Consider the following 12,333-nt stretch of genomic DNA (forward strand, 5'->3'; position numbering starts at 1 on the left):
ACTGGCACTGAAATGACCTTGACGTGTAGCAAGTGCTGTAACACCTTTAAAAACAAACACAAAACAAATTATGATTGGTTGATTGAATATGGAAATAAAGGAACAATCTTTTTAAGATAAACGTTGGATCTGAAGTTATTGTTTTTTTTTTTTTGTTTTTTTGTTTTTTAAATAGTTATAGTTATACTCTAAGGAATCAACAGGTTTTGTTGGTCCAGTGTCCAGAACTTTCGTCTATTAGGGGAACAGGGGTTTGGGGGAGGGGTGGGTGTTGGAGGGAATGGAATGTCAATTCTCTTCCCCTATTCGATTTTCTATTTTTACCTTTTGTCTTTTCCCATCCCTGGGTGGGGTTTCCGACCTCCCATAGTGGACAGGGAGGTTCTTGTTGTGTCTTTTGTCCCCATGTATCTGGTTTCCAATTGCTTTTTGTCTTTGCCTTGGAACAAGATTATTTAGTTTTGTCCTGACCCTGGCCGCAGTCCTTGGCTGGGAGGGAAACAGTCGAATGTATAGTTATAGTTTTGGGAGATGATATTTTTTTTCCCTTGTAAATCATCTCTCTTATGTACTGTTATTTTTTTTTTTTATTCTTAACATATGATTTGTAAACATTTGAGTGTATTCCTCTTAGTGGAATCTTGTGCTAGTGTCTTGTTGAGACTTTTAGGTGATCTCAAACTAAGTACAATGGTAGTGTGCTCTTGGAATCTACATCTGTTTCCTATTTGAATCAATTCCCCTTTGTCTTACTATTTCTTGAGTGCTTTAATTGTCATTTTTGAACTTTTTACTATCCCATTTTCAGCCTTTTTACTGGCACTTACATAACCTTAATGTGTTGCAAGCGCCGTAAAACTCTAAAAAAACAACAACATAAGGCAAGGTTGCCAATTTTCCATATATTTATGGAATTCAGTATATTATAAACCCTCAGTATAATTTACAATAACCTGCTAGACGGAATAATTAAGTTCAATCGTCTTTTTACTGGAGTTCAGCACTCAGACAGGTGTCGATCAATGTGTTAACGTAAACGTTCAGTAAATGTTTGTTGTTTGCCTCCTGGATTGGCAACCCTGATAAGAAAAGCTAAGACGAACTTTTTTTTATCCACTTCTGGAAATTTACATTGGGTATAAATATTGTCATAGACTAATGCATTTCTGAAATAATGAAGCAAATTAATAATAGAAAAGAAATATAATGATATAGAAGTAAACCAAACAAAAAGCTAAACAAAACGAATCAAATTTTTAACATTAACAATCTCTCATACCTCCAAAATTCTCTCTCTCTCTCTCTCTCTCTCTCTCTCTCTCTCTCTCTCTCTCTCTCTCTCTCTCTCTCCTCTCTCTCTCTCTCTCCCTCCTCTCTGCTCTCTCTCTCTCTCTCTCTCTCTCTCTCTCTCTCTCTCTCTCTCTCTCTCTCTCTCTCTCTCTCTCTCTCTCTCTCTCTCTCTCTCTCTCTCTCTCTCTCTCTCTCCTCAAAACCTTCTTCTCTTTCTCTTGTATCACCCTAATTATTTCAACCATTTTGTCTGGTCCGTGAGTCGAAGGCTGAGAGGGAAAGAGATTAATTTATCTTTTTGTGAGAGATGGTAAGATTACCCGTTGGAAATCATTTCTCAGCCAGGCTTTATATATAGATAGATAAAGAACTGAACAAGTGTGTGTAAAAGGTGCCAGACAAAGCAAGAAAGAAAAATACAAGAAAAAAAACCATCCCAAAAAAATCAGTCGACCTCGACTGGGGATTGAACCTCAGACCTTCTGATTACCGGTCACTTGTTCAGTTCTTTATCTTACATTGGTGCCTGCTCCTTGAATTTCTGTTCTTTTGGACTGTCTGTCTTTTCTCAGTCAGTGGAATGACCCGGAAGTGTCGAGACAGTCTCAAACTGAACTTAGTTTAGACTGAACATTTACCGGAATTCTTATAAGGGGCGGTAATCCCTGAAAATCAACATAAATTTAGATCTATGGATAATTTACACAGTTGTTTCCCTTTGACCATAACGTTTCATCCCGGTTCGAGGGTTTCGAGATGTGATTTAAAATAATGATAATAATGCAAAACAGATAAAAATTTAAATAAATGATAATAAATAAATTAAATAAACATAATATATGAACTGATTACTATATATAATATATATATATATATATATATATATATATATATATATATATATATATATATATATATATGTGATATAAATGAATAAAATAGATAAATCGGTAGATGAATAACTAAAATAAGTAAAAATATTATAACAAATAAATTAATCAATAATAGACTAGTATGTAAATAGATAAATGAATAGCTAAATAACCAAATAAATACATAAGAAATTAATGAATATATAAGAAAATATAAATATATGAATAAATATGTATATAAATAACTAAATAATTAAAGGTTCAAAGTGAGTAAACTGGGTGGGATTCCTACCTCCCATAGTGGGCAGGGAGGTACTTTCTGTGTCTTCTATCCCCCTTTATCTGTTTTCCAATTGCTTTCTGTCTCTGTCTTGGGGTGAGATTGCTTGGTTTTGTCCTGACCTTGGCCGGAGTCTTTGGCTGAGAGGGAAGTAGTCGAATGTATAGTTAGTTTTGGGAGATGATATTTTTTTCATTGTAAATCATCTCTCTGTTATGCACTGTATTATGCTTTCTTTATATTATATATGATTTGTAAAACATTTGAGTGTGTTCCTCTTAGCGGGGACCTGTGCTTGTGTCTGGATGAGACTTTTAGTGATCTCAAACTGAGTACTTTGATGGAGTGCTTTTGGAATCTACACCTGTTTCTTATTTGAACCAATTCCCCTTTGTCTTCCCTTTTCTTGGATGCTTTATTGTAATTCTAGAACTTTTTACTATCCCATTTTCTTCCTTTTTACTGGCGCTGATATGACCTGAATGTGTTGCAAGCGCCGTAAAACCCTTAAAAACAAAGTGAGTAAACAGATACATAAACAAATAAATAAATAAAACCCTCCTTCAGACAATTGTAAGTCGATTTCTTATTTGTTTTATACGTACTTTAAAATGACCCTGATTTTGTCAAAAACTTTCAAACCTGAGACTTCATTAAAGATACAAATACTACAAGCTCTTCCATGGAGGTTATTACCTCAACCACACGTCAACATTGACACACAGGGTTCTGTGGTCACTACCCTAGTTTTATCACTGGGTAGGTTTACTGACTTCCCCTATCTGTTTTCCAACATGCTTTCTGTCTTTGTCTTAGAATGAGATTACTTGGTTTTGTCCGGGCTCTGGCTGGAGTCCTGGCTGGGAGGGAAACAGTCAAATGCATAGTTATTGTTTTGGGAGAAGATATTTTTCCCCTTGTAAATCATCTGTTATGTATTATTATATTTGTTATTTTCAATGTATAATATAAGCATTGTACTTGTTTCCGGATGAGACTTATTGGTGATCTCAAACTAAGTACATTGGTGGTATGCTCTTGGAATCTACATCTGATCCCTATTTGTTCCCAGTTCCCCTTTGTCTTACTTTCTCTTGGGTGCTATAATTGTAATTCTAGAACTTTTTACTATCCCATTGTCTTCCTTTTTACTGGCGCTGATATAACCTAAATAAGCGCCGTAAAACCCTTTAAAGGAAACAAACTAGTTTTATCATTCAAGATATCTCACAGTCTTAAGATAGGGGAGAGAAGGAAGGAGGCAGAGGCGAGATGGGGAAGGGGGGGGGGGGGGGGGGGGGGGGGGGGGGGGGGGGGGGGGGGGGGGGGGAAGGGGGGGGGGGGGGGGGGGGGGGGGGGGGGGGGATAAACAAAGAAATATTAAGTAACTTTCTTTATATAAAATCACCGTCACAGAAAAAGGCTACAGATCTTATACTTATAGTTATAGTAAAATATATGTAATCTAAAAATATAAACACATTATTTTGTTGACGCACAAGAATTGTGTCACTCCACTATTTACGCGCTAAAAAAAAGAAAAGAAATAATAATACTAATCCCACCTTACAATGTATCAATAGGCCTACGCAAAAAATGTAAAGAAACCACACAAAAATGTATCTACGTAGAATAATAATGTGAAAAAAAAAAGAAAAAAATTAGAAAAAGAAAACGCTCCACCCAAAATTGTATTTGCAAAGTAATTTTATTGATGTCATTCAATCTTAACCACCGTTGAAGATTGATCTGTTGACCCTTTAGGCAAACCATAAAATCACATGAAATGTTACCTGATACTTGTTTCGTTTCTGCCTGACTTAATTCCGTATTTTACACAAATCCAGTCCACCCATTTCAATCGGCCATTTTCATAGCCATTAAAATCAATGCTTATTCTACCGTATTGTGAAAAAAAAGAAAAACCATTAAAACATTTTTTTTTAACCAGACAGCTCGCCCTCCAAATATCGATCAATTTAAATGATTCTCATCTCGTCAAAAACTCTCAAACCTGGGACTTCCGTGAAGTCTCCCTTAAAGTCCCAAACTTTAGAGTTTTTTGCCAAGATGAGGGTGATTTTAATCCATCGAGGTGTCTTGTCGAAATCTTGAAAACGTGTTTTTCAGAGCCCGGCAGTTTTCTCTATTGACTTTTTCGCGCCGTTGGAGAATAAGACGTGTTTTTTTGATCGATAGACGTTTATTTATTGGTCACTAATCCAAACAGCAACATAACATGTCACGTGTCTTCCTTCATATGGCGGTGTAATGTTGTCATAGTCATTTTGGGATCCATTTGTTGTGGTTTATTTGAGGGACTTTTAAATGAAATTGAATAACTTGTATATAGCGCAATATCCACTAAGCGTGTTCAAAGCGCTTTACAAGGGATCCCTGTCCAACAGCAACATTTAACATGTAGGACGGGACATGACGCCTGTTAGGCGATATTACATTTTTTTTTCCGGACAGAAACAACGCTGTTAACGGCCAGGAACTAATTTTACATCTGAGTACGGTGAGAGAATGTGAGTAAAGAGCCTTCTCCAAGGACCCAACTATGCGCCGAGCGAGGCTCGAACCCAGGACCTTCCGATCCGAAAGCGAGTGTCAAACCACTAGACCAGGTAGCCGCATCAGACTTTTAACAATAATTGAATGCAACAAATCAAGTTGACTCCATAACTGCACCGACCGTTTGGTAGCAAATTACGAAACCATTATCCAATCCATAAACTATCCATTTTTAGAATCGGATAAATTGAAAAAAATGAGCTTCGGGTGTTTTATCAAAAGGAATCATCATCCCCACAAAACTTGTCAACACATTATAACCAAATTGCTGTCTACCTTTGGACGATAGACCGTTTCATAATTATTCATCATAGCCAAGCTTAGAGATTCTTCTCTCTATATTGTTCTGTTGTATGGCACTGATGATTTGCATGTTTATTCCATACACCCATGACTAACGTATGCTTACTTGCAGGTCTGATAACCTGGTTTTATTGTTATAATGACTCTCAAACCAACGCAAAATATTGTCTATTACAACTCTGTCAAAACAAGCCCATAATTGAGTTCTATTATCAGCCCTACAAAAATGTGCACGACCAATAAAAATATTTTTCCAATTTGAAAAAAAGACACACACACACACACATACACACACACACACACACACACACACGCACAGAGAGAGAGAGAGAGAGAGAGAGAGAGAGAGAGAGAGAGAGAGAGAGAGAGAGAGAGGGAGAGAGAGAGATTAAGCATTTGATTATTTCCGTTGTTTAAAATCTTTTACAGTTATTAATTTCAACTTTCAGAAGCTTTACAGTACAACGTCATGGCTTATGAAGATTATATTATATAACATCACATTCAGTGGCTTAAGGTGTTAACTTTTTTAATGTCTGCATGTCGTGTCCCTAAAGTCATTTCCCTCTGTGTTCAAACTCCAATCAATATTATATTAAAGTTGAACTTGTGTGAAGACGTGAATCTTCTTTGGCCCATTATGATGGCAGTTTTGAGGATTTTATATACTTTTTCGAATTGAAAGTCTGGTATTGTATTTGGTAGAACAACAAAATATTATGTGCGTCACATTTTATTCTGATTTTGAAGTGCTCATAACGTCAATTTTCAAAAAAGTTCCTCTACCAGTTTTAAAACACCTCTGGTTTTATGAATAAATATGTGACCTACTTACTTATCCGAACCAGCGACCACCTGAGCTCTAGTCCTTCGGTCTCGTCCATGACGTAGAAGTTTGACGTCTTTTGTATTAGTTGTTCCAGGTGACTATAAAGTGTGTTACTGATGCTTGGATTTGGTGGGAGGAATGTGCATCTCAAATAGATATGTGAAAAAGTGAAAATATTCTTGCGAAATGAAACAGAAGCGGTTGAATTCTTTGATGGATTGGTCAATTCACATAGGCGATATAATATACCTGTAGTTGCCGTTCGTGATTTCTACAAACAAATTGTAAAACAGATTTGCTCGGATAGAAACATATATCACCATGCAAAATTAATTTACAAATATTTCAGTAAGTCTTTTCTTTAAATTTAAAGAGTTTAACTGGGTGGGGTTCCTTACCTCCCATTGTGGGCAGAGAGGTACTTCCTGTGTCTTCTATCCCCCTATATCTGTTTTCCACCATGCTTTCTATCTTTGTCTTGGAATGGGATTACTTGGTTTTGTCCGGGCCCTGGCCGGAAACCCTGGCTTGGAGGGAAACAGTCAAATGTTTAGTTAGAGTTTTGGGAGATGATATTTTTTTTCCTTGTAAATCATCTCTCTGTTATGCACTGCATTATTTTTCTTTATATTATGTATGATTTGTAAACATTTGAGTGTGTTCCTCTTAGCGGGGACCAGTGCTTGTGTCTGGATGAGACTTTTAGTGATCTCAAACGAAGTACTTTGATGGTGTGCGTTTGGAATCTACACCTGTGTCTTATTTGAACCAATTCCCATTTGTCTTCTCTTTTCTTGGATGCTTTATTGTAATTCTAGAACTTTATACTATCCCATTTTCTTCCTTTTTACTGGCGCTAATATGACCTTAATGCGTTGCAAGCGCCGTAAAACCCTTAAAAACAAAACAAACAAAGAATTTAAATTTATTTACAAATATAGCACATATAAGTCATTTTTTTTTCTTCTGATTCTGGCACCACCTTATACTGTAAGCATACGGGTTTTTATTATTATTATCATCATCATCATCATCATCATCATCATATTATTATTATTATTATTATTTTTTTTATTATTATTATTATTATTATTATTATTATTATTATTATTATTATTATTATTATTATTATTATTATTATTATTATATTATTATTATTATCATTATTATTATTATTATTATTATCATATTATTATTATTATTATCATTATTATTATTATATTATTATTATTATTATTTATTATTATTATTTTATTTTTTTTATTATTATTATTATTATTATATTATTATTATTATTATTATTATTATTATTATTATTATTATTATTATTATTATTATTATTATTATTATTATTATTATTATTAGGTTTCATGCCGTCGAATGACGAACTATACACAAAATGTGTATCTATATTAATGCGTTTTTTAGCATCTTTCTTGAAGGCATCACACATGACATATTATAAGTAAATACGCCATTCCCTTTGACAGATTTCACGGCTTCTATGTATCTGCTTTGATAGTAATAGTAGGAATGTTACCGAGTTAATCCCTGACCAGGACCAACCAGAACGCAACACGAGAACAACAGATGTTAGTCAAGTCAACCAGAAAACAATTAGATTTTGGTGGGTGTGTCACAAACACACACACAAACACACACACACACACACACACACACACACACACACACACACACACTAACACATCAAAGACGATCTTACTGTTACTACCCAAAGCCTGGTTGCCTTGCATTCATTTTCAAACCAATGTATTAGAGTTGTTGTTGTTGTTAGTTTTTGTTTTTGTTTTTTTTTGTTTTTGTTGTTTTGTTTTTTTTTTGGGGGGGGGGGGGGGTTGTTGTTATCGTTGTTTTTTGTGTGCTTTTTATTGTTGTTTTAACTCAAAGGAAATAAGACAAGAAGTGATGAAATAAATTATATTACCAAAAAAAAAACAAAAAACAAAACAAACAAAAAAAAAAACCCCCAAAAAACCCCCCAAAAATTCAAAACTAGCAAAAATAAATAAATAAATAAATAAAAAACCACACAGACACACGCACCAAAATAATCATGTATGTATATATGAGTTAATGTAACTATCACTACTCAAGTCACTGATCAAGGGACTGTTATATCACGCCTCAAACGCATTTACTCAATATTACACTCTCCTCATCAAATAAATAATATATAACTTGTCTCTCTAAATCGACATAAATGTATTGAACAACTTGCTCTCACAGGAAAGATAGAAGAAGGTAAAAAGAGTAAGCGGGTGGTTGGATGGGAGCATCACCCTTGAATCATATACCTATGATGTTCGCATGGGTGTACGATCCGATAGTGATGTCGTTTCTTCTTCTCTTTACTAGCCTATCCTGCTTCTTTGGTTTGTGATTGTATTTTTGACAGGGGATTTTTTTTTCTGTAAATCTTCTGCCTGTTTGTTCTTGGTTATTTATAATTTAGCTTATGATATCTTTAGGTTATGATTTTGATTTATATTTGTACTATTTTTGTTAGATTGCTTGTATTTTTTTTTTGTTTGTTTCAGCGGTCTCTCATATAACCTCAATTGTGTTGGAAGAGACCTAAAGCAATAAACAAACAAAAATAAATAAATAAAAAAATAAAAAGAGTAAAGGTAGACCGAGAAAAACATATGTGAATAGTTTGAACAGCTGGGTGACAAAGAAAGAGAAGAGTAATATCAGTTTTTTGAGGTTATCTGATCAGAGATATGAATGGCGTACCATGATTACCGATGTCTGGCACAAACTTGGTACTTGAAGAAGTAGAACTTAGCTCTAATCCAATCATTTTAGTGCCAAATTGCATGAGCAATTTCTAACACCGTCAGGAGACGCTGGGTTACACCATGTCCTGTTTTACTCGTTAATCATTATATAAATGACAAGAAGAAGAAGAAGAAGAAGAAGAAGAAGAAGAAGAAGAAGAAGAAGAAAAGTAGAAGAAGAAAAAGGAGGTTTAAGAGGAGGACGAGGAGGAGAAGGAAAAGAAATGACAGACAAAAAAAAAAAAAAAAAAAAAGAGAGAGAGAGAGAGAGAGAGAGAGAGGAAGAGATATAATGTGTGTGAGAGAGTGTGGTGTGTGTGTGAGAGAGAGAGAGAGAGAGAGAGAGAGAGAGAGAGAGAGAGAAGAAGAAGAAGAAGTAGACCAGTGTATTTCAATAGAGTTAATGTAGCGTAGAGAGGAGTATTGTGGCACGGGTGGGTGTGGTCCTATTTCGTGCCATTCCATTGATACTCAAATACCTGCCCAGACGTCCAGTAGGAAGTAGAACAGAGAAGAAAAAATAAAAATATATCAGACGACGACAAAATGACTTTATTATCTTTTGGTCAAAATGATTTGATTTAAATTTCAATGCCCCCCAAGATGACCCTCAAAATTTTGAAATATCATATCAAACCTGAGACTGTTTTACAATCTTTTTTTTCTTTCTTAAAAACCTAATGTTTTTGAATTTTGACACTTGAAGAGTTGTCTCAATTCAAACAAACATGAGCTTTTATATAACGCATTATCCACCAAATGTGCTCAAAGCGCTTTACAATGGGTCCCTGACCAACAGTAACACGTAACATATAGAACTAGAACGACACTTGACGCTTGTTAAGCGAGAATACCATATTTTTTTCCGACAGAGACAACGCTGTTAACGACCAGGTACTCATTTTAAACCTGAATGAGGTAAGAGAATGTGAGTAAAGAGCCTTTTCCAAGGACTCAACTATGCGTCAATCGAGGCTCGAACCCAGGACCTTCCTTTCCGAGAGCGAGTGTCATACCACTTGACCACATAGCCGCAGTTGGCAAAATTCTCAATCCTGGGACCAAGCGGTTTTTTGTTTATTCGTCTTTACAACGCCACTACCATAATATCTCATCCGTCTCTAGTGTTTCATTCATCCTGTTTTGTTGATAAAGGGGAAACCCGAAACGTCCATATTATCTGTTGAAGAAGCTTACATTCAATTTCACATTTTTATTTATTTCTTTGAGCTTCGAGCAGCAACATTTACAGTAAGACTGTGATAGGCTACTAGGAAATAGTTGCCATACATTCATTCTTTATTTATTCTTGAGCTTGAGCAGCACATTTACAGTAAGACTGTGATAGGCTACTAGGAAATAGTTGCCATACTTGCATCTTCTCGTACAAGTCACGTGTGATTTCGTTTCATAAAAATTCAGACATTCTTCTTCCAATCCTTTTTTTTCTTCATAATACCGACTATCCTCCTCTCCTCTCTCTCCTCTTCTCTCTCTCTCTCTCTCTCTCTCTCTCTCTCTCTCTATTTTTTTTCTTCTTTTTCCGTTTTCTGTCAACCATATCATGTTTGCTTGACCGAAATGACTGACTGACCGCGACCACCGACCCAACTTCACAGAGATTTTGTCATATCTTATTTAACCATCGTACTTTTTCTTATCCGGTTCGTTTCAACCAGCTACGACGTCGCAACTCAAGGAAAATTTGGCCAGGACATTTAAATGACTAATAACAATAGATGAACCCTCTCCTTACCACCTGCAGCAAAATCGTCACATTTGTTACGACACAATATACAATTTTTAAATTCAGATTTATTTTGTACATCACAAACTTTGAAGAGTGATTTTTGTTTAATTGCTAAGAACATAAAGCTATTTTGTAGAGAGCTTGTTTGAGTTTTAAAAAATATATTTTTCTGCTGGGTAACCTGCCATTTTTTGGAAAATACTTGAAAATGATCGGGAAGGAAAGAATTAAAATGGCACTAAATTGTTCAAAAACTCTCAAACACGAGGCTTTTTATGAAGACTCAGGCTTGACACTTTTATAACAAGTTCAAGGTCAGTAGAGTTGATGGATATATTTAAAATACCAAAACTTGTCTAGCCTAAAGCATGAAACAAATTCTTTTTTTTCTCGAGTCTTTGATAGTTGAAGTACATACATAGTTGTATCGGCGTGATCCCCTTGATGTTAGCCGAGCAGCAAACCCATAGTTAAGTCTTACGACGTACAGGGCGGGTAGATAATAACAATTCATGGGGTGAGATTCTCGACTGGTCAAGCGGTTAGCCGTGAAAAAGTTTTTTAAAAAAAGTCTTGGCTTCACCAATTCATCCCCAAGTCATGGACGAAAGACAGACAAGGGGGGTTACTCAAATAAATGTCATAGTGATTCTAATCTGCTCGAAACTGTGGAAAAAAAAATATATAACAGCTTAACCACAAAAAACAAAAAAAAACAAATAAGCGTTTCGGGCTCAAACCCCTTTTTCAGCCAACAACAACAACAACAACAAAACAAAGAAAACATAACTACATTACATAATTTTTGACACCACCCCCCCCCCCCCCCTGTCCACTCAGCAGTGATTGAGTAGCTGGGTCTGTTAGATCTGGCGGAATTCCTTTGCGATAGACTAGCGTCCTATCATCCAAAGGGTAGCAAGCAATTGCTATCGTCCCTTTCTCGCAAAAGAAACCAGGATATACTCCGGCTACATGGGCCTAATGTCTCTGATTTATTTATGATTTATCTGGGGGGGGGGTGTTTTCTTGTTGGCTGAAGACGGATTTAAAACCCGAAACGTTCCGTGTTTTTTGAAGCTGATCTATTCATGTTTGTTGATGACGTTCCGCCGTGTCCATGTGGTCAAATGCATATTCTGTTTTAGATTGATTCACTTTTAGATTCCATGCTTCTAGCGTAGTTGGTATTATTGGCGTGTATATTTTCGCAAAGATTAGGTCTGCATCAATTCACATGTGATCGTCTTTGTTGTTGGTAATTTTGGTCTTATTTCTTTCATACCCGATTTGAAGTATATCGTGAATAGAATTGGACTCAAACTGTCTCCTTGAGGGGATCCAATCGAGGTTGATAGTGTTGTTAATTCTCAGTCGGATTGAAATTGTAATGTAGTATTTGATAATTATCTTATGATGAGCTTCACGTGATCGTTGTCCAAAAATGAGACAAGGATTGATAACAATTTGGTTCTACATAAGGCATCAAAAGCTGAACTGATATCTATTCCAAGTATGGTAAATTCTTCCTTATATTTTTCCGTTTTGGCCATCGATAGGCCCATACTATGTCCGCAGTGCTTCTATCTCTTCTAAACCCCCTTTGTGATGGTGAAAGATATTCCTCTACC

This window comes from Berghia stephanieae, chromosome 12, assembly GCF_034508935.2.
Source record: "Berghia stephanieae isolate SIO BIC M18660-M18661 chromosome 12, UCSD_Bste_1.3, whole genome shotgun sequence".
Taxonomy (NCBI): Eukaryota; Metazoa; Mollusca; class Gastropoda; order Nudibranchia; family Aeolidiidae; genus Berghia; species Berghia stephanieae.